The sequence below is a fragment of the Microtus pennsylvanicus genome, chromosome 5, assembly GCF_037038515.1.
Source record: "Microtus pennsylvanicus isolate mMicPen1 chromosome 5, mMicPen1.hap1, whole genome shotgun sequence".
Classification (NCBI taxonomy): Eukaryota; Metazoa; Chordata; class Mammalia; order Rodentia; family Cricetidae; genus Microtus; species Microtus pennsylvanicus.
The window spans coordinates 60,118,890-60,141,827 of record NC_134583.1 but is presented as its reverse complement, the minus strand read 5'-3'; the positions used below and the strand labels follow the sequence as shown (position 1 = coordinate 60,141,827).

At 45.2% G+C, this 22,938-nt stretch overlaps 1 long non-coding RNA gene across 1 annotated transcript in view; it reads right to left on the bottom strand.

Moving 5' to 3' along the window:
- LOC142849617 (uncharacterized) overlaps positions 1 to 22,938 on the bottom strand; it is a 94,158-nt gene that overhangs the window by 58,504 nt on the left and 12,716 nt on the right. Inside the window, exon 3 of the long non-coding RNA XR_012910598.1 lies at positions 14,365 to 14,460. This is a non-coding gene — a long non-coding RNA (uncharacterized LOC142849617). The remainder of the gene's footprint in view (positions 1 to 14,364; positions 14,461 to 22,938) is intronic.

Sequence of the window (22,938 nt, the reverse complement as noted above, 5' to 3'; positions counted from 1 at the left end):
TCTGTTTGTTCCTTTGTGCTTGTACACATGGGTGTGAAAGTCGGAGGACAGCTTGCAGCTTGCAGGGGTCAGTTCTCTCTTTCCGTTTCCCCGGGATCTAACTCAGGTTGTCAGGATTGGTGGCAAGTGATTAGTGATCAGGATTAGTGGCGCTGAGCCATCTCATCCTCCTGAGCTCAGAATTTCCAGGGTTATGCAATTTGAATTCGCTTGAACTTAAATGGCCAGCTGAGGCTAACAACAGTACCTGGATTTCAATAATGCCAACTTTTTTTCCTCAGCCATTCAGTGCAGTGCTGCTCTCGGGGCGAAGAGCAGTCTGGAATCTCATTCTGCCCCCTGCCGGCCGTGTGCTGGAGCTGCACCCTGTTGAGATCTCCTTTTCTTTTTTTTTTTTTTTTTTTTTTTTTGGTTTTTCGAGACAGGGTTTCTCTGTGGTTTTGGAGCCTGTCCTGGAACTAGCTCTGTAGATCTCCTTTTCAAATAATGAGATGCGTGGAGATTCCTGAAGAGGGCACTGGATGGATGTTGCAAGGGCAGTGACTGCGCTCCCCTCTTCCAGGGCTAGCTTCTCACCCCCCAGACATGGCAGACCCCAGGGGCTCCTCCGGGGAAGTCACCAGCCCCAGAGAAAGGCTTCGTGGGGGTTGTTTTCTGCTCTCCAGCTGGGCTGCAGACCTGGGTGCTGAGAGGTCCCCACAGCACTGCAGACTCAACCAAGAGACTCGCTCTTGCTGTAGCCCTGAGCTACAGACTTTTCCTTCATATTTGTTGTGGGTTGCATGAGTGAGTATATGCTCACATGTGTGCGTTTGGGAGTGCACACACGTGTGTGAGCGTGCTTGTGGAAGCCATGTGGTGGCTCCTTCTGTCAGTCTCCTCTTTATTTTTAGAGGTCTCTCATTGAACTGGTCTCTCATTGAACAGGATTTCCTGTGTCTGTTTCCCCAGCACTAGGACCATAGGCCTGGGCCGGTACACCCAGTGTACCGTGTAGGTACTGAGATTTGAACTCAGGTCCACAGGCTTGCAGGCTGAGGACTTTCCCAAGTGAGCAGTCTCTTCAGGCCTCCTTTCCCTCTTATTTTGAAACAGTCTCACAAAGTTGCTGACGCTAACCTTGAACTCACTCTGAAAACCAAGTGGTCTTTGACCTTGCAATCCTCCTGCCTCAGCTTTCTGCACCACCAGGCCCAGCTTCTTCGTTCTCTTCACATATCCATCTGCGTCACATGAAACTTACCGAATTAGCGATTTTCAACTGTAAAGATGTTCAGTCCACATCTTTATGGGGCCCATCACTGTCACCCAACGCTAGAATTTATTCCCTCTCCCAAACTGAAGCCTTATGTCCAGTAAATAACTCCCCATTTACCTGTTCCCCAGACCTGGAAAATACCATTCTACCTTTTTTTGTACAAACCTGACTTCTCTAGGGATCTTATATAAGCAACTGTCCTTGGCATGCAGCTTATCCCACTTCGTGTAACACTGTTATGGCGTGTGTCAGAATTTCTTCACTTTTGCTATTCTTCTATACGTGATGCCGTAATTTGTTTACCTAGACACTTGGGTCACCTCCCCCCACTGGCTCTCAAAGCAGTGCTGAGCTCAGGGGTACAAATACTGCTTCACTCTCAGTTCTTTTGAATAATGGCGCACAGGGGGACCTGCTGAACCTCCCCCCCCCCCATTTGTAATATTTCAGAGTTTGCCTTACCTCTTTTCACAGCCGCTGAATAGGTGCCACCTGAAACTCCCTACCAGGTGTTGGTTGGCTAGCTGTCACACGTGGGTCCCCTGGGCCTGTAGCTGTTGTTTCTCCAATCTGCTCCTGTCTCAGTCAAACTTTCTTTGTCTCTTAACATTTCATCCCTTTGCCTGGCTAATTCTTTATGATGTTTTCCCAGCTCACGTTACAGCTGTGACTTGTATCCAGCGTGGTCCCTAACTGGTGTAATATTTAATAAATGTTGTGTTTTCCACGGAAATTAATCAGCTGGCTGACTTACACTGTCCACAGCCGTCTGGGCCACAGCCACTCACAACCGCGAGCTCACCGCTCTTCCAGGGTATTTGAGTTCACTTATGGGGTTGAGGGTCTCTGGTTTGGAGGCACAGACCTGCTGTAGAGCCCAGAAGGACCTCAAATTTACAATCCTCCTGCTTCAGCCTCCCTAGTGCAAGGATTCCGAGCCTGGCTCACAGCTCTCGTCTCTGACCTGCGTGTACTGTGATAGTGGTTCTGGGGAAGCAGACGCAGGAAGAACCCAGGGGCCAGCCAGTCTAGCCCACGGGTGAGTTCCGGGTTCAGTGAGATCTCTGTCTCGCTCAAGTGGAGAGTTGTTTAGGATGACAGCTGTTGTCAACCTCCGTCTCCACATGGCCGTGTGAGCGTGTACACTCACACATGTACACACACCAAGTCATCTACCCGGACTTTGTTCCCTGGGTCGTGGAGGAGTAAGGGGACTTTTCCCTTAAAAGAGTTTCCTGGTGGGTTGTTCCTCTGAGCCTCTCCTTCCTCTCTGTGCTCCCTGGAGCCCAGCATACGGCAGTGCTCCCTGCGCCTCAGCCTGGAAACCCGGTGCCCATCGGAGTGCCAAGGGGCTGCCGTGGCCATCAAATATGAGCCTATCAGCCCATCTGCAAAGCCCTCAGGGCCCTGCTATTCATTCTTCCCTGCACAGCCTCCTCATTGTGCTCTCCAAAGGCTTCTGCCATCCACAGTAAAATCGTCAGGGTGGGGTCCTGTATTGGTAAATTCCTGTGCTTCACCAGGTGCCCTAGTGAGGCCCCCAGTTAAAAAATGGTTTGCAAGGCAAATGGATGAAGCTAAAAATGTCATTTTGAGTGAGGTAATGAAGATGTGGAAAGACAATTATCACATGTACTCACTCATAAGTGGTTTTTAAACATAAAGCAAAGAAAACCAGCCTACAAATCACAATCCCAGAGAACCTAGACAACAATGAGGACTCTAAGAGAGACATACATAGATCTAATCTACATGGGAAGTAGAAAAAGACAAGATCTCCTGAGTAAATTGCAAGCATGGGGACTTTGGGAGAGGGTTGAGGAGGAGGGAAGAGGCAGGGAGGGGAGAGAGAAAAATGTAGAGCTCAATAAAAATCAATTTTAAAAAATGGCTTGCAAATAGAGGGTTCAGAAAAGGAAAGTACAGACCATACATACCTAAGCCCTGAGGTCACCAAACTGTTCAAATACCTCACAGTGTGTGCAAGTAGCCATCGCTTCCCCCAATCCTCTCTAGATGACTTCTGTTACCTAATGTAGGTGGAGTTTCGCTGTGTCCTGGCAGCCGCTCCCAAATAACCACTCAGAGACTTAATATTAATTATAAATGCTCAGCTGATAGCTCAGGCCTATTACTAGCTAACTCTTACATTTTTAAATTAACTAGTATTTCTTATCTACCCTCTATCACAAGGCTGTACCTTCTTTTAACACGCAAGTTCTTCTTGCTTCTCTCTGCATCCCTCAGCCACTCTTCTGACTAACTCCACCTTCTTCTTCCCAGAATTCTCCTAGTCTGACTGCCCACTCTCTCCAGCCCAGCCGTAGGCCAGTCAGCTCTTTATTGGCCGATGAGAGTAATACATATTTACAGTGTACAAAATGGTTCCACAGCCACCTACTACTGTGCAGTCACTATAGTTGTCACACTGTATTGTTAGGTGGCAACGAGAAAAAAAGACCCATGCCATGCACTGTTGGTTGGACCTGAAGACATGGAACCATAGCTGTGGAACAGCTACATGGAGCCATAGCTACAGCAACAGAATCCACAACGAACTCAGGTGTGTGTGAATGTGTCTGTGTGTGACACAAGAGTGAACAAGTGTGCTGGAGAGATGGCTCAGTGGTTAAGAGCATTGCCTGCTCTTCCAAAGGTCCTGAGTTCAATTCCCAGCAACCACATGGTGGCTCACAACCATCTGTAATGATGTCTGGTGCCCTCTTCTGGCCTGCAAACATACACACAGACAGAATATTGTATACATAATAAATAAATAAATATTTTTTAAAAAAGAGTGAACAAGTGTGGGTGCCCATGTGCCGCGTGCTGAAGTCACATGAGGAAGATGGGTGTCCTCCTCTTTCACTTTTTGCTTTACTGCCATGGCAACAGAGCCTGTCACTGAATGGGATCCATGAAGCTTGCTGTTTCAGCCCATCTGCCCTGACATCAAGCACCCAGGATCTGCCCTCTCTAGCCAACAAAGCTGTGCTTATAGGCACGTGTGGTTATACCTGTATTTTATGTAGGTGCTGGGGATTAAAAGGTTCTTCATTGCATACCAAATGCTATCACCCACGGTCATCTCCCAGCCCCTTCCTAAGGGGATTCAGACCCAAGATGTTCAACACCACCCAAGGATGAGGACCCAAGGTGACAGTGTTGTTCAGCCATCAAACTGGCAAAGATCGTATGTCTGGAAATCCGAGACAAAGAGCTGACCCTCTTGTTTATAAAGTGTTTGTCCAAACAGAATGAAAGGAGCAGTAGTTCAGACCGAAAGAAACTGGGCATAAGTGGACAGAGTCAGCGAAGAAAGGAATGGAAATGAAGATGAGGTTTACAAAACATACCACTCAGTTTATGAGGAAAAACTCTGACCAAAACTTTACCAGTGTGCGGATAAGGTCGCAGTGAGCAGTTTGTGAGGAGACATGTCACTGACCCCACGTGGGAACTTGGGCAGTGTCTGTGAGAACCGTATGTACCCTGTTAATACCTCAGCCGCTGTCTCACTCCTGCGAACGCATTTAACTGATACCACTGTGCCGGCATAAGAAGGTTTGTCGGGTGGTGGTGGCGCACGCCTTTAATCCCAACTCTCGGGAGACAGAGACAGGGAGATCTCTGTGAGTGTGAGGACAGCCTGAAGTACAGAGTGTGTTCCAGGATAGCCAGGGATACATAGAGAGACCTTGTCTTGAAAAAAAATCAAAAAGAAGAATAGGAAGAAGAAGAAGAAGAAGAAGAAGAAGAAGAAGAAGAAGAAGAAGAAGAAGAAGAAGAAGAAGAAGAAGAAGAAGAAGAAGAAGAAGCTTTAGAACACCAACATTCACCACACCACAGCATTGCCTAAAACAGCACAAATTCCGGAAAAGCCCACTTTACACTGAAATCAGGACTCTGGGGAAATAGCTTCAAAAACACAAAGTGTTGAGTTCAGATCCCCAGCACTTACATAAAAATAAATGCAGGCAGTCTTGACACCATAACTTGAGTGTACCTTAACCCAGCACTGGGGAGGCAAATACAAGAGGCTTGTGACCAGAAAGGCGAGATAAATCAGTGAGCTTATGGTTCAGCGAAAGGGCCTTTCTAAAAGATCCCAATGGAGCTCTGGTGAGGACAGCAGCAGATAAAGGTACTCTCGTCAAGAAAGGTGACCTGAGCTCAATCCCCAAGACATGACTGTTGAAAGCAGGAAAAAGAAACTCTTTCAAGTTGTCCTCTGACTTCTGACCTCCACATATAGTAAATAAAAATAGATGTAGAAGACCCTTTAAATAAGTGGAAAAATTAAAGAAAAAATTTTCATTGAACAATTGAAAAATATACCCAACTTTGACCTTCGGCATACACACACAACAACATGTACACACATACACACACACACACACACACACAATGTGTACACACATACAGGCCCACTGCTTTGTAGAATACATACAGATGAAAATAGCCTTGTATGGCTGAAGATGTAGCCCAGCTGGACAGCATCTTCCTGGCAAGCTCAAAGCCCTGGGTTTGGTCCCTAGTACCACATAAATAGAGTGGTATTATAACCCCAGCACTTAGTTTCTGTTTTAGCTCACTTTTAATTGACTTTAGATTTATTTTATTTTGCGTCCATGTGTATGTGTGTGAGCACTCACGTGCAAATACCCACTGAGGCTAGAAGAGGACATCAGATCCTCTAGAACTGGAGTTATAGGTAGCTGTGGGTGCTGGGAACCAAACTCTGGTTGTCTACTAGAGCAGCAAGTGCTCTTAACAGCTGAGCCATCTTTCCAGCCAACTTTTGGTTTTTCTATTAACATTTTGTTAAGGTGAAAAATAATGGGTTACCGCCAGAACAAGATGGGCTGATCATATTACTGAAGACACCACCCTCTTTGGTTGCAGAACAGTAAGTCAGGCTGGAACTGAGCAGCTCCCGCAAGCTGGCCAGCTTTCCGGTGCTGGGCGGTGCTCTTCAGGCTGCTGAGGGAGGGATGGTACCCAAATGTGGCCGCGAATGCTCCCATACCAACCCGCAGGCCAGACATGTGCCCTGGTGGAAGAGCGGCACCCTAACCAACACCCCCAGGAACCAGCTGAGTCTCTCAGCCCCTCCCTACCCCTCAGACTCGGGGTGAATCAGCATGGCCTGTGAAGAATCGCTTACTGTGTGGACACTGACCGTCCACGCCTGGACGCCAGGAGCTGCTACTTACATCCCCATCGATCTCCTGAGCCTATTTTTATTGTTGCTCCTCCCAGAGAGCACTGTGTGTGTATTTTGGGCTGCATTCTTCTCATAAATAAGTAAGCATGTAGGTAAATATGAGTAAGAACGGACATTTATTAAGGGCTTGGCGCGGCGCCAGGGATGTCGCAGAGGGGTTAGCCTCCATGACCTTGTTCCTGCTGTAAGAGCCCAACAAAGTGGACATCATGATGATTCTTGATTTGCCAAAGAGGAAACTGAGGCTCGGAGGCCTGAGGCCACTCTCCCCCAACAAAGACAGGGCTGAAGCCGTGGGATTACTGTCAGTTTCTCAGAGAGAACACAGGTGACTTCTGCCCACAATTGCACAAGAAACCCGAATATATAACTACACTCAGACGTGTGCAAGGGTGTCCCCTACAGTGGTAATGACAACAGTCCAACACATGGGAAATCCATGTCCATCATCAAACGGTTAAGCAGGATGTCACAGGCCATACAGTGAGACAGCACGCAGCCATCCAAGTGACAACAGACCGTGACAGCTAATGGGTGTGCCTGAAAACAAAGCCAATCGCAGCAACTGTGCTGTGACGGGATTCAGATGAAACAGCCCCAAAAGGTGACTCCCATGAGACGGAGGGCAGAGCTGACTGCCAGGGGCTGGAGGACAGAGGAAAATGGGAAGCGGCTGTTTACGCATACGGGGTTTCCGTGCAGACAATGAAAATGTTCCAGGATTGGGTTGTACAACTTTATGGATGCACTGACCCCTTCCTCCTGACCTCTCACCTCTGTGTGAGTGAGAGAGAGAGAGAGAGAGAGAGAGAGAGAGAGAGAGAGAGTGTGTGTGTGTGTGTGTGTGTGTGTGTGTGTACACATGGGGACCTGGGTGCACATACTAAACCTGGACCTGCCTACCTCTATCCAGGCCTTCGGCATTGGGGTCACCAACATCACCACTAATCCCAGTTATTTCGTGGGTGCTGGGGTTCTGACCTCAGATCTGAAAGCTTGTGTCACAGGTACTTTCCCCACCAAGCCATCTCCTGGTCCTCCAGGTTGTCAATTTCAGAGCTAGTGAATTAAGTCTTGGTTTTTAAAAATGAATAAATGAGGGATTTAAGCTCAAGGCTCTCAAAAGCAGAGCCTACTGTGGATTTTGACTCTGTGGACCGGCAAGGCCCAAACTCCATTTCACGTCCAAGGTGCTGCCCTGCCTTCAGTTCCAGGCATTAAACTTCCGGAGCTGGAGCCAAGATGAAGTGGAAACATGAGGTGGCCTCACTGAGCTGATGATTTGGAAAGAGTCCAGCACTTCTGCTGACCTCCGAAAGCCAAGAGGGGGCTTCCATTTCATAGGTGAGAACATTGAGGTTGAGGCTCCAACCCAGCCAGACCATCCTCAGGAAGCCATTTCTCAAACTGTCCTTAGACTCTGGGGCCGGGGACCAGCCTCAGCAGAGAAGTGGGTCTCGAATCTGGGGTGTCTGGAAGGCAAAATGAGCACACGAACGCAGGATTCTGACAGGCTCTCAGTTGCAGAGCGACTTCTTCTTCTTCATCTTCCTCTTCCTCTTCCTCTTCCCCTTCTCCTCCTCCTTCTCCTTCTCCTCCTCCTCCTCTTTCTCCTCCTCGTCCTCCTTTCTTCTTCTTCTTCTTCTTCTTCTCTTCTCCTTCTCTTCTCCTTCTCTTCTTCTTTTTCTTCTTCCTCTTCCCATTCCCCTTCTTCTCCTCCTCCTCCTCCTTCTCCTTCTCGTCCTCTTTTCTTCTCCTTCTCTCTTCTTCTTCTTCTTCTTCTTCTTCTTCTTCTTCTTCTTCTTCTTCCTCTTCCTCTTCCTCTTCCTCTTCCTCTTCCTCTTCCTCTTCTTCTTCTTCTTCTTCTTCTTCTTCTTCTTCTTCTTCTTCTTCTTCTTCTTCTTCTACTTTCTTCTGCCCTGAGCTTTGAACCTCAGTCTTTTATTGTAAATTTTACACAAGGAAAAGGATTCTGTTTTCTTACCACAAGTTAATCATTACCTGGGCAAAGCAGTTCAGAAGAAGTATAAAGATTCTTTGATATCAGAACATTCATTATGACATTTCCCCAGTTCCCAAGCCCCATGCCAACCACTATATTCTTAATTCTTAGCTGAGTTAATCATAAAACAACTTCCAAGGCTTTCACCTCAGAGGCTAACTACCCGCAGCTTACAGGAGCGTAGTTCAGTGGGTTTTACTCCATTGTCATACCTTTCCCATTGTTATTCCTCACAATTCCAATTTTGATTTATAAGGCAGTTAGCCCTAAAGCCCTAGGTTCCTCAGAAACTTTATTCATCACAACCAAGTTCTTTTCTGTCTCAGTATAATTATTTTGCCAAGTTTTATAATCAGGTAAAAAACAGGTACTTTTTTTTGCATTTTCCCCAAATTTTCCCAATTTTTTCATCTGTCATAACCTGTCTTACAGCTTCAATGCCTGCCCACTCTATCAGATCAGGAAGATTCATATTACCGTACAGCACATTCATATTTTCAGAAGCCACTGGTGTGGAAGGAGAAAAAGACCATGAAGAACAAGTACACTATAGAAGTGCTATAACCAGAATCACCTGTAACACTGTCAAATGCATATGCAGATGCCATAGAATCAATCGGTCCTCGGGGCATGTAGGTGTTTTCTCTTTGGCCCTCAAGTAACATGCTCATTTAGCTGCCACTGGGTTGCCTGGAGGGAATTGCTTCCTGCATCTCAGGAACCACACACAGAGGGGTCCAGAGCTCCAGGCTACTCTCACATCCCGCCCTCAGCACTTCACCAGTGACTCCACCAGAGAGGTAGCAAAGGGAACAGGGAGACTAGGCATCACCCAGCTTCATTACCTCGGGCCACTTGTTGGTCCTCTTTGAGAGAGAAAACTCACTGTGACTCCACCCTCCTGACCCTGCCTGCTCAGAGACAAATCCACAAAGACGCTGCTCTCTGCTCCTGGGGGCCAAGTTCCCAACCTTTCAAGGACACTGCATGAGGCGACAGCCGACTCCGGGAAACACCGCCACCTTGTGGCCACTCCATTGCACTACAGGCCGCCGCCAGGGACGCTCCTCAGACCGGACGCACATCTCAAGCCAATCTCAGTAGTCCCTTCAAGAACGGCAAAAGTGAACAAGGCCTGGAAGAGAGGAGAAGCAAGCCACAAACTGAACATGGGATATAAAAGATAAATTGTAAGCCGCAACTGGCTTGTCTGTTTTGTGTCTGAGGCGCTGTTCCGTAGCTGCCCATCCACAGGGATTGTGATTGACACCCAAGCTCAACTCAGCTGTGTCCCTGCCACACCCTATTTTATTTTATTTTGTTATTTAGTTTATATTTAGTCCGTTGTATTTATCCTTTTATTGCTGCATGTAGCCAAGGGCCCTACACAAGCGAAGCTAAACTGGACACCAGCTCTTCCAGCCGTCCTCCGTCACAAGGTAACCCCGGCGTTCCTCCGTCCGAGCTGGCTTTCTCGGTTTAGTCCTGCCCACCTGAGGTCACACAGACTCTGTAACTGTCCCGAACCTTCTAGACAGGGATCCCGCCTGTCAATCACTGGCTTCATTTGTTTGTTAAATGTTTTGAAGGAGTTGTTTTGTTTCAGAGAAGAGGGTCTCACCATATAGCCCAGGTTGACCTTGGTCTCACAACAATCCTACCTTTGCGTCCTGAGCACTAGGGTCAAAGGGCATGTCCTCACACCCAACCCTTGCTTGTTAGGTGGATGGACGGCTCCATGGCTCAGACAAGGTCTACAGTAAGGGTCTCTGAACCACAGTTTCCAGTGTAAGATGAAATAAGGACAACTTCTTGCCTACGTCCAGGAGTGTTGACAAAGGGCGGCCTCGTTAGAATCCCCCAAAAATCCATGCCTGCCATAGAATGCAGTTTTTTTGGAAGTGGGGTCTTGGCAAAAAAAAAATCCATGCCTGCCATAAAATGTGGACCTTTTGGAAGTGGGGCCTTGGCAGATGTAACCAGCTTGTACCACATGATGACATTTCTGTCAACTAGGGACCCCATACACCATATGTGTCCAGATCCTATAGGACCAGTGATGTCATTGCCAGTGAGCCATGATAATGACACTCTGTAATGCTCACACAAGTTGGAAAAATCACCCACAGACACCTAGCTCAGGGTGACGCCTCCTTGAGAGGCGTGTGACTGAAAGCAAGATGAGGTCACTCTGGATTGGGACAGCTCGGAGAGAAGGCCGGGGAGATGGCTTGGTGGGTAAAGCGCCTGCCATGCGAGCATTAAGACCTAAATTCAGGTCCCCAGCATCTACACAAAAATCCAGGTGTAGCATCTTGTACCTGCCACCCAGTTCTCAGGGTGGAGACATGAGGTTCCTGGAAGCTCATTGGTCAACTAGTCTAGCCAAATCTGTGAGCTTCAGGATCCGTGAGAGGCCTTGTCTCTAAAAACAAATGGAGAACAAATGAGGAAAAGACACCTGACCTCTGACCTCCACAGACATACATACACACGCACCTCCACTAACAAGTACATACAACACACATGCGAGAGACGTGAGAGGACACAGAACCACACAGTTGGTCAGGGAAGAAGACTGTGGGAACATGAAAGGGAGCACAAGAAAAAGGCATCCCTAAGGCAAAAGACATCCCTAAGCCTTCCTCCCTAGCAGCCTTTGAAGGGAGTAGGACCCAGCACAGAGATGGGTACCTGTCTACCGCACTTGAGGGATGACACTGGATGGTTGTGAGTCACGGTATTACCATAGAAACCCTAGGAACCCTCCTAAGCTCCGTGACCACCTCGGGAGGTGCCACTTTCCAGGCTGCACTGATCCGCATCCGCCCATGACCCTATTTTCCAGTGATGCTTCCTTCTAACATGAAACCCTTGCCCCATGCCAAGCACCACTGTTGATGCAACTGAAGTGTGCCTGGATGCCTGCCAACCTCTACACCTCCTCAACGGGACCATTCACGCTAAGCCTATGTCTGTCTTCTTCTGGGGGTGGGGAATGAGAGCTGCTGGGAAGCCCTGCCTGCCTGGGGGAGTAGTCAAGGGTCCCAAAGGAGCGGGCTTTGTCAAGGAAGAAGCTTGTTTGTCTTTGCTCTTGCTGCTCCAACAAGGGATTGCAAACATCATGGCTTAAAGCTATGTGTATTTATTTATTTGTTTGTTTGTTTATTTGGTTTTTTTGAGACAGGGTTTCTTGATAGCTTTGAAGCCTGTCCTGGAACTAGCTCTTGTACACCAGGCTGGCCTCGAACTCACAGAGATCCGCCTGCCTCTGCCTCCCCGGTGCTGGGATTAAAGGCGTGCACCACCACCACCTGGCAGCAATGTGTATTTATTATCCTATACTTCTAGAAAACAAAAATTCTGAATTAGATTTAACTGTATGTAGAAAGTATGTCTGTAAGATGGTGCCTTCTGGGAACTCTGGGGAAGAACCCATGTCTTTTCTTTCTTAAGTTCTAGAAGCTTCCCGCATTCATGTTCCTGCGTGTGGCGGGAGGGAGGGTATCTTTTCTCACAGATTGTTTGGTTCCTGGCTGAGGCATCTAAGAGTTTGTCTTGACAGTCAACTTGTTTGGCTAGAGAGACCTAGGAGCTAAGTAAAGCACCCTTCTGAGTGTCTGCCCATCAGGGTAAACGAGAGGCCACGAGGGCTCTCGGCTAGTGGATGGTTTAGTCACTCATGGTCTCAGATGGACAGTTTTAGTGAACTGTGGAGGATGGAGTCCCACTGGAGGAAGCAGGCCCCGGGAGGTGTGTGTGAAGGCTGTACCTGGTCCCCAGTCCCTCCCTCTCTCTGTTTCCTGTCTACCTTGAGGTGAGCAGCCTACTCCTCCTCTTACTCCTGCCACCATGATTGATGCCCTGCCTCACCAACGGCCCGAGAGCACAGAGACAAGTGATTGTGGATCGAATCTTCTGGAACATGAACTAAAGTTGATCTTTCTTTCTTGTGATGTCTTGGTTTTCAACTTGACTGATTATGAGATCTCTAGGCTTTCCAGAGGTGATTGGCAGATGGGGCAGTGATTGGGAAAGAAAAGCTCATCCTGAAGGTGAGCTAGGCCTTCCAACAGGCTGGTGGCATAGGCAGAAGGCAGTGGGCATGCACACACTTGAGCCCCTTTATTTCTGAATGAGTGCATGCATGGCTCTGCTATTGTTCGATGAGGTCAGATGCCAGACTCTTTGGGTTTTCAGCATGGACTCGCCAAACACTCTCCAGAAAACGTCCAGACCTTCTGAGCCAGGCTGGGACTTCTAAGTCGCCCGGCTTCTTGGATGGTATACAGACAGCCATTGTTGTACTACTCCTATTGTGTAACACACACACACACATACACACACACACACATACACATACACACACACACATACACATACACACACACACACACACATACACACATACACACACACACATACACACACACACATACACACACACACACACACATACACACACACACACACACGAGGGAAGGAGAGAGAGACAGAGACAGGAGAGAGTGTGTTTACTGGCTCTATTCCTATAGTGGTTCAAATGAGAAATGTCAGCCGGGCGGTGGTGGCGCACGCCTTTAATCCCAGCACTCAGGAGGCAGAGGCAGGCAGATCTCTGTGAGTTCAAGGCCAGCCTGGTCTACAAGAGCTAGTTCCAGGACAGGAACCAAAAGCTACGGAGAAACCCTGTCTCAAAAATTCAAAAAAAAATGAGAAATGTCCCCAGTAACTCATGCTCCCCATTTGGGAACCATAAGAACACTTGGTCCCCAGTTGGTGGCACTGTTTGGGGAGGTTATTGGGTTTTAAGGATGTGAAGCCTCACTGGATGAAGTATGTCACTAGGGGCAGATTTGAGAGCTTATAGCCTTGCCTACTGTCCACTCTCTGGGCTTCCTGTGTGACAAAATGCAATCACCCAGCTTATTGCTCTGGCCACCTGCTGCCAAGTCTTTTGACATTATGGCCTCCTGCTCTGTTAGCGTAAGCCAAATAAACTCTTCCTTTTATGCTTTGCTTTTGATCATGGTTTTATTACATCACAGACAGGTAACTGGGACTAACGCCAGCCTTTAAGCCGTTGCTCTTAGGCATTTTGCCACAGCAATGGAAAGGTAATGAACACAGTTCCCACAATGAACGCCAGCTTGACAAGGGGACGGGTGTACAAATCTGTGTGAGTTTTATGCAGCAGAAGAGCCTTAGAAATGAAGACCCAAAGGGACACGGAGACCTTGTGTCTTTTGGGCTGGGGGTTAGTGGGGCCTCTCTCTCTTCAGATTCTTCTTGGATGATATCTTCTCAGCTGTTTTCAAACATGAGGGCAGTCAGGGACTGCACCTCTAGAATGAAGATTTCTTGACCTGTTCTGAGTGACAACCACTTTCCTGTTTCTTCTGTTTCTCAAATGCAAATGGGACCATGTTTTTAGGTTGCATGTCCTGAATCCCATAGTCTTCTCCCAGGAAGATGCCAACTCTGACCACATCTCCTCTTTACCTCCCCTCTCATCTTTCCGATGTAAAGATCCCATTTGTCCATGAACATAAGCCAGGATAGTGTCCCAATCTCAAGGCTTTTATTCCATTTTATGTATGTATAATTTATCTACATACATGTCCATGGACCACATGTATGCCTGGTGACCACAGAGGCCAGAAGAAGGCACTAGATCTCTGGGACTAGAGTTATAAATAGTTGTGGACCACCATGTGGGTGCTGGAAACTGAAGTGTTTCTAATCTCTAGCCATCTCTCCAGAACCAAGACCTTTAATTTATTGTCTTCAGCAAAGTCCTTCTTGCCATGGAATGTACTCACAGGCCCTGGAGGTTAGGATGCAACACCCTTGAGCAAAGGGAAATCTTCCACTTACCATCATTCTGAAGGGACACAGAAAGTCCTCTGACGTCTTTCTTAGCCTCCTACATTTGGGTCCCTGCTATGCTCTGGTCTTCTCAGACTCAGGTGCCTGTCAAGAGATGAATGGATGAAGAAAATGTGGTACGTATGAAGACGGATGCTAAAAAGAAATCCCACACTAGCTCATAATTGAATATAATAAAGGGTTATTTATTTAGGGGTAGACTCACAGATCACAGTCTTCTGATTGAACAGGGAACAGCAACCAAATCCGGCAGCCAGAAGAGAGGGTGACCATGCACTTACATCCATCCGCATTTATAGCATATGAGGCCACGCCCAAGTGGGCGGGTAACTTAAAGGATACTTACTGGCTGTAGGAATTCCTACAGCACCTCCCCCTTTTGTTTAAATAAGAGGGTTCTAAGCCTAATACAAAATTATATGAAATAAGAACAAATATCAGGTATAAAAATTAGAATTACAACCAGCACAAACGATATCAAGCAAGAAACATGTGATAAATGTTTCAATAATTATCCTATCCTAAAGAGTTTAAGTCTTGTATTATAAATAACTTGACCAAGTCATGAGAGGAAAGTAAATACAACTATCTAGTCTTCAACCCCATTGAAGACCCAATAGGGGAAATAATATTACTTGAGTAAGCAGGAAGAGCAATCAAGCAACTTCCAAAATGTGCAACATATGACAGAGACAACCTGAGCAATCACCCAAAGTCTCATTTGCAACATTGGAGCAACAAGCTTTGGCTAAGGCCTAGAGTAACTGACAGACCATTTTTCAAAACTGTCTTACCCTGTCTTAAGTTTTGACAACCTTTTTTCTTGTCTCCTGCTTGCCCTGTCCATACATCTTGCATTTTGTCAGTGGTTGATGCATGGGCAGTTCCTTGCCCAAAGGCCAGTTCTGCCAAGAAGAAAACAAGCTCCAAGTGGAGTGTCTTCAGTGCTCAACATTCTCTCAGGAATAGATTGGTGATGCCAGGAGCTGTCTCACATCAACAGAACCCTAAGTTATTTAAATATCATATTCTACAGCTCTTTGGAATGATTGAAGATTAGCTGTCTATGCAGAATACAATCTCTATGTATCTAAAGAACCTGATTAGTCTAACTACAAGTATGACAAACATGGATTACTATTGACCTATAATTCTTAATACCTATATAACTTAAAGACTAAGACTTAATATTAGAATATTAAACAGTCTTTAAACAACTATTCAACAAATGAAGACAATGACCTCAAAATGTAAACAATGTATAAGTATCTTGATCAGAGGTAGAAATTTATATTGTAATATGTTAAGTATATCCTAAACTTGTATCAATATACAAAATGTCTTACGCAGAGGTAGAAGCATGCATGCATACAATTTGACAAAATAACTTTGCCTAGGTATACACACATTGTTGACAAAAATAGGAACATATTCAATATAATTTGTTTGTATCAATATACAAGAATCTATACCAATGTAAACTGCCTATAAATAATAACTCACAAGTATTCACTCTATTACTCACTATTATTGTTAGTGTGAGTAAGCTTACACTATTATCCCATCCAATTTCCCTTTTTTTTTTCAAAGAGATCCCTGAGCTTACACAATTTCCTCCAACCCTCAACCCTACAACAATTATAATCAACCCCTAAATAATGTCCCTAATCCTGAGGACAAACTTTGTTGGGAGAGAGGACATTGTCTTCTAGAATTACTTCCAATTGTCTTGGGGCGATGTTCTTTCTATGGGATCCTGTAAAAGTAAAATGATGGTTAAGTTTCAAGATTACTATCTAGTATAATTGCAAATAATCTTTGAGTATTTGGTAGGGTTTTTCTGAGGTTCCTATTTGAAGTTCTGGCCAGAACGTTGAAAAAGAAAAAAATAACAGTGCACCATTTCAGCTAACAAAGTTGGAACCATCATGAACAGCTGGTACGCAATGGAGTTTTATTCAGCCACAAGGAAGACTTCAATTCTGCCAGTTGCTGAAAATGGAGATCATGTCATGCGAATAATTCAGGTGCAGAAATGTGTGTGTGTGTGTGTGTGTGTGTGTGTGTGTGTGTGTGTGTGTGTGGTGTGTGTGTGTACGTGTGTGTGTGTGTGTGTGTGTGGTGTGTGTGTGTGTGTGTGTGTGTGTGTGGTGTTCCCTTTATCAGAACCTAGATTTAAAGAAAGGCCGAGTGGAAATGGGTCTGTTTGGGTGGAAAGATGAGAGGTTGAAAGAGGAGAACACAGCTAAGGGACACTGTGGGCATCGTTGTCACAGTGATACCCATGATTCTTTGCAAATATCATATTCTTCATCATGTCTCAGATCCTGGGGTCCTCAGCCTCCGGGGAGACCTAGCTGGACAGACACTGCTGGTTCCGAAGTTTTGGCTTCTTCCTCCCCATCCCATTTATTTGTTTAAATCATATACCAAGGCACGAATACCAATTGCAAAACAGGTCAAAGAAAGAATGAAAGCCAAGAAGGGAAAGAGAGAGGGGAGAAGAGGGAGGTGGAGAGGAGAAAGGGAGAGAGGGAGAGATGTTTGAATCAGACAAACCAGACAATTCATCCACAGAGGTATGTCGCCCCCAAGTGGGAATCCTAGGAAGTGCTGTGAGGAAGATAGAAGGGAGATTTGCTAAAAAGCTAGAAGTGGAGACAGAAGGCCACGCCAAACACCAAGGCTGCCCACTCCAGGGCCTTCCCAGTAGCCAGGGGATGGAATCTTGACAGAAAGACAGGCTGAGTGTGACAACATGAGTGTAGAGTTGGGATTGGCACATCCCTAGAGAGCCAGAAAATGGCTATCAATGGACTGCAAAGGGGTTCGGGGCTGGTGACATGAAAACATGTCAGCCAAAAGAAAGAACAGCATGACATTTCAACCAAGTGCGGCCATCTGTCCCCTTTGGGCTCCTCGTGCTGAGATAGCAGGGAGAGGGAGAGCCCGTGTGGGAGGGAGGCATCTGCTCACACAGATGGGAGGTGGTCAGATACAGTAGCTCCAGGGAGAGCAGTGTTGATGTGCTCCAAGTAAACCACAGAGGCCAGAAGATCCAGCCAAAGGCGAGAGCACCAGAAAAAAATGCAGAAGGGAAGCAGTGAGTCCCCAACCAAGGGCAATGCCCCCTGCCCTCAGGATGCACGTGAGTGGTCACGTCCAGGGCTGTCGTCACCCAGCACAGCCTCCTGCCCCAGCATGAGTCTAGCCAGCTGAGCACCAAAGCTGGTTTCTCCACTACTGCTTGCCACAAGCTCCCTGTGGGATGGTTTTCAGCTCAGAATCCAACTGCCAGAATGGCCACCTGTGAGACCAGCACCTGGCTGGCCCTTCTTCACTGCAGACCAAATGGCCAAGGCTTTCAGCTTCAGGATTCCAGTTTCTCCTAAGTCCACACTTTTCACCTCCTACTCAGTGGTATTGCTCAGAAAGCCATTCCCTTCCCCACAAACGCCTGTGTCTCCCAGATCCATGTTAAAGTTTTAACCATCCATGTGATGACGTGGCGTCATGGGACCTTTGTGGGATGAAATTTAGATGAGTTTAGTCTGTGTCCAATAATGGGGTTACTGTCCCCTTAAGAAAAGGAAGTGGAGGGTTCGAGAGATGGCTCAGAGGTTAAAAGCATTAAGTGCTCTTCCAAAGATCTTGAGTTCAATTCCCAGCAACCGCATGGTGGCTCACACCATCTGTAATGAGATCTGGTGCCCTCTTCTGGCCTGCAGGCATACATGTAGGTAGAACACTATATACATACAAATAAATTTTTTTTAAAAAGAGGCTGGGCATGGTGGCACACTCTAATCCCAACACTTGGGAGATAGAGGCAGATTGATCTCTGTGAGTTCGAGCCCAGTCTGGTCTACAGAGCAAATTCCCAGACAGGCTCCAAAGCTACAGAGAAACCCAATCTCAAAGTAAGGAAAGAGAACAAAAAAAAAATGGGACTTGGGGATGCTCAGTTGATATAGAAATGATGAGGAAAGGGTAGATTATTATGATAGGAAATAAAGGGTAGATTATTGAATCTACTTTAATCAAAAAATGATTGCTAATCTTACATATTTTACATTGGTATAGATTTTAGTTTATTGATTTTAAAGTTAATTTTCCTATACTGTATGTATATTCCTACTCTTGTTCAAAGCATTGTACTTATACAGTTCAATTAAATTGTATTGTATAATTTAAAAATACAGATTAATAGATAATCATCTATAATAGTCAAAGTTATAGTCATGTTAATTAGGTTTTCTAGTTACACAAAGATATATTCCATAAAAATAGGCAAACTTCAAAGACCTACAGAATATGGCATTTAAAATGTTTTAAGAACTTAGACTTTTCTCTCAACAGTGAGACATGTCTGTTCCTGACAGTACCAATTTACTTCAAAGAAGATAATAGGCATTGAAGAAAACTCCATATAGAGTTTACTTTGTGGCAAAAGTAATCCACTGGGCAAGAAAATGCCCTTGCCTTGACTGCTGACAGTATGCTGTCCAAATGGGACAAGCAGGACACCAAAGAAAGGACTGTCAAACTTTGCCAGACAAGGTAGGACAGCTCTTCAGAAAACCCTGCTTCATAGATAAGTCTGTCAGAAATGTAGGCTGCATATGGATGCCCCGATGTTGCAAAGGAACTTTGGGTGACTGTCCAGGCAGTCTGGTGTCACTATCATTAGGTAACATTTTACCCTTCTGGGTTCTTTGATGTAGTTGAAGACTAGATAGTTATAATTATACTTTTCCTTAGTTACAATAGAAAGTAAATTAGATTTAAACCTTAACAAGATAAGAAAGATGATTATTTTCTCTAATTTTATCAAAAGCAAATGGATTGGATTTTTTGTTATATATAGTTTTACTGTATTAAGGTTAAATACCTTCCTTTTATTAGACAAAAATGGGGAGATGCTGTGGGATAATGCTCTTGTATACTGCCAAGATATATCACTTGCATTGGTTTAATAAAATGTTGATTTGACAGTAGCCAGGCAGGAAGTATAGGTGGGATGAGCAGAATAGGAGAATTCTGAGAAGAGGAAGGGTGGAGTAAGGAGTTGCCAGACAGCCACAAAAGAAGCAAGATGAGAATGCTGCACTGAGAAATGATACCAAGCCACCTGGCTAAACATAAAACTCATGAGTTAATTTGAGCATAAGAGTTAGCAATAAACCTGAGCTACCAGCCAAACACTTATAATTAATATAAGCCTCCTGTGAGGTATTTGGGAAGCAGCTATGGACTGGAGAAGGATAGAAATTCACTTCTCCCATCCAAGTATCATCGTCATTATGAATTATATTTCTGATGCATTCCTCCAAAGGTGCTGACCTTGCTTTTAACAGCCTGATTATTCTTTTACATTGAAAATTAGCATTTTCAAAAGCCAGGGATTCAATTATTATTTGTATATCCTCTGAATTGGGTGTCATCTGTTTACCACTGAAGTCAGTCTTTTTAAGAAATCCATAAAGGATTCCTTTGGGCCCTGTATAACTTTAGTAAATAACTCAGTTTTCTTTCCTATTTCTCCAATTCTGTCCCAAGCACTCAAAGCTGTTGCACAGCATAAATCCAGAGTGTGGTCTTCATATACAGATTGCCTTTCTATAGTAGCATAATCTCCTTCTCCGAGAAGTTGATCTTGGGAGATTTCCACACCTCTAGCTTTACTCCATTGTTCAATAACCTTAGCCTCTTCTCTGAACCAGGTACTTTATTGTAGTTGTGAACCATGCTCTAATACACCTTTAACCATTTCTTTTTAAATATTTATTTATTATGTGTACAATTCTGTCTGTATACAATATTCTCATTTGCCTGCAGGCCAGAAGAGAGCACCAGACCCCATTACAGATGGCTGTGAACCACCATGTGGTTGCTGGAAATTAAACTCAGGACCTTTGGAAGAGCAGGCAATGCTCTTAACCTCTGAGCCAACTCTCCAGCCCCCATCTTTAACCATTTCTACCCAGTCTTTAGTGATAATTCTATTACAAACTGACCACAAGCATTTGCTTCACAAAAGGTGAATGCATGCCATGTGAGACTATTGCTTCCTTGAATCTCCTTAAATCTAACATTGGCACAGGAGTCCATTAAGTTCTTACAGAGCCTCTGCCATTTTGACAATTCCTATAAGGTTACTGGATTTATTAAGGTTGGTTGTTTGAAAACCTCAGGCTCTTCCTCTCTATTCTTATAATACAATATTGAAACTGGTTCTCCATTAAATTACTCTGTCTAAATTTGAATATCTCTGTAATCTGTTTTATTACGTTTTTCTAAAACTTGTATCAGCACTCAGATTAAAGAACATTTTTAGTGATAAAACAAGAATGATAATGTTGATAATGTTTACAGTTGACATTACGTTATTATGGCTTTTCAGAGGATTCAGTCCATTCTCTCTCTCTCTCTCTCTCTCTCTCTCTCTCTCTCTCTCTCTCTCTCTCTTCCTTCCTCCCCCTTTCTCTTCCTCTCCCTCTCCCCCTCCTTTCTTTTATACAAGGCAGTAAGAATGTAGTTTAAGCTGCTCCAGACTATGGCATTTGGTTAGAAGCCAAAATCACCCAGATACAATGATCAATGACAGCTCATCTTCTTTCTCATCCTGGGCTGATCTCTGATTACCAAGTGTTTCTAAAGAGGTTTTAACAGGAAAGAAGAACAAAATGATCAGAGTTCTTGGGCTGAATAAAGAGGAGAAAATGAGTTGAATGCCAACATCCGTCTCTGTTTCCTGACTGTAGATGTGATGTGACCAGGGGCTCAGCATTCTTGCCATTGTGACTCCCAACCATGATGGACTGCTGGATTTCCTGCCATCTTGACTCCCCAACATGATGATTGCTGGCATTCCCACCATTGTGATTCCTCAGCACGATGAACTGCTAACATTCCCATCATGGTGACTCCCCACAATGGATTGCTGGCATTTCTGTCATGGTGACTCCTCACTAAGGACTGTAAGCATTTCAGTCATGGTGAATCTCTACAACAGACTGCTGGCATTCCTGCCATTGTGATTTCCTGCCATGATGGGCTGCAGCCTTTAAATCATGAGCCAAACCTTTCTTAAGTTGCTTTTGTCTGGTTTTGTTCACAGCAACAGGAAGAATAACGAATATGGTAACAGCATACAAACTGTCCTCTTTCATAAGAACATTTCATGAAACTGGTGGGGTATGGTGGTCAGTCCAGGCACCATGACCTCCCACATCCATCTGCTTGACCACATATCTCCTTTACCCCTGTGCTGGAGAATACCTCCAAAAGAGGCAGAGGAGGGTACTCTGCTCTCCCCAGGAGCAAAGGTAGTCTTCCTTTGCCCAGGACTTCCTTCTACCAGAGGGAATGTGAGACAGCCCTACACATCCAGCATGTAACCCAATGGATAAGGATGCTGTGCTGCCTAGTCTTGTGTCAACTTAACACAAGCTAGAGTCTAAGAAGGGGAAACCTCATTTGAGAAAATTCCATCAGATTGGCCTGTGCACAAGCCTTTGGGTCATTTTCTTGACAAATGATTAGTGTGGGAGGGCGCTCAGTTTACTACGGGTGGTGCCATTCTTTGACTGGCAGTCCTGGGTTGTAAAAAGCAATAATCTGAGCAAGCAATGGGAAGCAAGCCAGTAAGCAGCACTCCTCCATGGTTTCTGCTTCAACTCCTGCCTCCAGGTTCCTGTCTTGAGTTTCTGACTTAACTTCCCTCAGGGAAGGATTGTGACCTGAGAGTTCTAAGATGAAACAAGCCCTTTCTTTCACAGGTTGCTTTGGGTCACAGTGTGTTATCACAGCAATAGAAAGCCAATCATGGCAGAAGATCAGGCAAGGGCTGATAGAAGAGATTAAACTTAATAGGATTTTTTCTCTTTAGAATCAAGAAATTCATCCGCTGCACCAGAGGATCTGACAGATTCAATTTGTATTTTGTTTAGGACAAGGAATGATATCCAAAGTCTGTGAATGCTAGGCAAATGTTCTACCACTGAGCTACATCTCCAGCCTTCCATAGTCTATGGAGAGCCAGCTCCTCGACTGCTCCAGGGTGTGAAAGAAATTCATGGAGTCGACACACTAAGACTATTTTATCTAAGGGAGTCAAACAATAATATACCATACACTCTCTTGATAGCTTCTTTCTTTATTCTCCATACATCCATGTTCTTCCTGTGTTCTTTCTGTGCTCTTTCTAACCCTATCTTTAGTCTTGATGCTTCCTTTCTAATTCTCTCGTGCATGATGCTACCCTTCTAGCGCATTTTAGCTCCTGCTCTCATGACGTTCCTCTCATGACGTTCCACTGTTCCTTTGTTCTCCACAACTTTTTATATGCCCCACAAAATCTTTCAGGAAAGAGAGAAGTTGCATTTGAAAGCCACATTCCATTTCTTAAATAAGTGATAAGCAACAGAGTCATCTCAACAACTCACATGCAATAAATCGAGGTAACCTGTCAAAGAGTAAAGAAGAAGCACTTTCAACCAACTCCCTCGTTGTCGGGCAGCGCCACAAAGAGAGTCAGTCTTTTTATCTATCTTTTTAGTT